Genomic DNA, 3073 nt, shown 5'->3' on the forward strand with positions numbered 1-3073 from the left:
AGGTAGGAAAATACAGAATTTCAACTTCTTATGGACTCCAGACATTGTGGTACCATGTGGGCTGGTGAACTCCTAAAACTATTGCCCTAAGATAATCTTTAAACCTTAAATCAACAATATCCCCTGAAATCATCTTAAAACCAAACAACAGTTTGGTTTAACTAGCTAAAAAAAAAGTCTGCCTTGAGCTCTTTAAGAACTATCTGGTATCAAACTGACAAGTTAAAGATTAGATAAGAATCTTAGCTGACAGTGATTTGCCTAAATGAAGACTTCTTGTGCAGCAAATCTGCCAAGCAAAATGAAGTCTTTGACTTCAATCTTTTTCATTGATGTGGGTGTTGTTTATTGGTCCAGTGGTGAGAATTTTTGTTTTCTTTACAGTGAGACGCAACCCATACTGAAGACTGTGGTCTTTGATCTTCATCAGTAAGTATTTAAACCCTCTTCACTTCCAGCAAGGAAGCTTGTATTATCTGCATATCGAAGGTTGTTAATGAATCTTCCTTCAATCCTGATGCCACGTTTTTCTTTATATAATCCCGCTTCTTGGATTATTTACTCAACATACAGATTGAATAAATATGGTAAAAGAATGCAACCTTGGTGCACACCTTTGCTAATTTTAAACCATTCAGTGTTCCCTTGTTCTGTTTGAACAACTGTCTCTTGGTCTATGTACAGTTCCTCATGAGCACAATGAAGTGTTCCGGAATACTCATTTTCTGCAATGATGTCCATAGCATGTCATGACACACACAATCGAAAGCCTTTGCATAGTGAAGAACACATCTTTCTGGTTGTCTCTGCTTTCAGTCAAGATCTATCTGACATCAGCAGTGATATCCCCCTTTCCACATCCTCTTCTGAATCCCTTCACCTTAGCCCCTGGAAATCTCTAATCTACTTTCTGTCTCTGAATTTATCTATTCTGATATTTCATATAAGTGGAATCATACAACAGTTGTCCTTTTGTGTCCAGTTTATTTGCATTAGGCAAATCTGCTGCACAAGACCTATTTAAAGTATTCAAGAGCAAAGAGGTCAGCTTGAGGACTAAGGTGTGCCTAAGGTGTGCCTGACCCAAGCCATGGTGTTTTCAATAACCTCATATGCATGTGAAAGTCAGGACAGTGAATAAGGAAGAATGTAGAAGGACTGATGCATTTGAGTTATGGTGTTGGAGGAGAATATTAAAAGCATCATGGACTTCCAAAAGAACAAACAAATCTGTGTTGGAAGAAGTACAGCCAGAATGCTCCTGGGAAGCCAGGATGGCCAAACTTTTTCTCTCATACTTCGGACATATTATCAGGAGGGACCAGTCACGGGAGAAGGATATCTTGTTTGGTAAAGTGGAGGGTCAAAGAAAAAGAGTACGACCCTCAAGGAGATGGGTTGGCACAGTGGATGGGTTCAGGCATTGCAACGATTGTGAGACTGACACAGAACTAGGCATTGTTTCGTTCTATTATGCATAGGGTCGCTATGAGTTGGTACAGACTCAATAGCACCTAACAATAACAAGAAGGGGGAAAGGTATTTATTATTTCTCTCATACTTCGGACATATTATCAGGAGGGACCAGTCACTGGAGAAGGATATCTTGTTTGGTAAAGTGGAGGGTCTAAGAAAAAGAGTACGACCCTCAAGGAGATGGGTTGGCACAGTGGATGGGTTCAGGCATTGCAACGATTGTGAGACTGACACAGAACTACGCATTTTTTCGTTCTATTATGCATAGGGTTGCTATGAGTTGGTACAGACTCAATAGCACCTAACAATAACAAGAAGGGGGAAAGGTATTTATTATTTATTGGGTACAGTTTACGTTTGGGGTGATGAAAAATTTTGGGAGTAGTGGCGCTTATTGCATATTTTGGATACAATTAATTCCACTGAATAGTACACTTAAAACTCTTTTAAATGTTGTTTCATGTTAAATATATTTTGTTGTTCAGTGCCTTCAAGTCGGTTCCAACTCACAGTAACCCAGTGCAGGGTTTCCAAGGAGCAGCTAGTGGGTTTGTCAACCTTATGGTTAGCAGTCCAGTGCTTATCCTATAGTACCACACCAGGACCCCAAATATATTTTATCACAGTAAAATTCTTTAATGAATTTTAAAAGTTAATGTAAAAGATATTGCCTCAAAGCCTTCCTATATTCCCACAAAGTTAATGTTCTTCTCTAATCCCATAGCTCTGGTAGCATAGTAGTTAGGAGTCAGGCTGCCAACCTCAAGGTCAGCAGTTCGAAACTACCAGTGGTTCCGCGGGAGAAAGATGAGGCGTTCTGCTCCCATAAAGATTTACAGCCTTGGAAACCCTGTGTAGGGTCACTATGAGTTGGAGCCAACTCCACAGTACTTAACAAACAATCCCATAGCAGGTGGCTGATGTCTCCATTTAAGTTACTTTCATTCAGCTTTATTATTATTAAGCTACTGTGACACTTTGTAAGATAAGCACTAGACTGCTAACTGCAAAGTCAGCAGCCCAAACCTACCAGCTACTCCTTGGAAGCCCTATACAGGGTCACTATGAGTCAGAACCAATGTCACAGCATTTTAACAACAACAAAAAAAAACACAAAAACATAAGATGCTTTGAGGTAGGCATGATCTTCACTTATGCTAGTTCTATGCCCACAATCAACTAAGGGTGTTGAGTGTGGAGAATCTATACTTTATGGACATCATGAGGTACAAAGAAACCTAGTATTTTAGGCTAAAATATTTTGCCAGACTAAGACCCCCTTTCAAAAAAAACCTGGTAAAGGCAATCAAGTCCCTTCAGACAAACCCCCCCTCCTCCAAGACTGAAATTCAAAGGAAGCACATGAGCAGGCATGTAAGCTTGCCGGTGACCACATTGGGCTCCTGGTGAGTGGAAGAGGGGGAAAGGCAGCAGTGAAGAAATGGAGTGAGTTTGCCCACGTTCCACAGATTCCGCTGACCTGGAGATGAATGAAGATGCACAAGAACACCCAAACTTGCAGATAGTACCCATTTGACGTAGCCTCTACGGCTTGATGATCAGAACTCAACTAGAGAAAGATTAAAAAAAAAAAAAA

This window comes from Chrysochloris asiatica, unplaced genomic scaffold (genome assembly GCF_000296735.1).
Source record: "Chrysochloris asiatica unplaced genomic scaffold, ChrAsi1.0 scaffold00138, whole genome shotgun sequence".
Lineage (NCBI taxonomy): Eukaryota > Metazoa > Chordata > Mammalia > Afrosoricida > Chrysochloridae > Chrysochloris > Chrysochloris asiatica.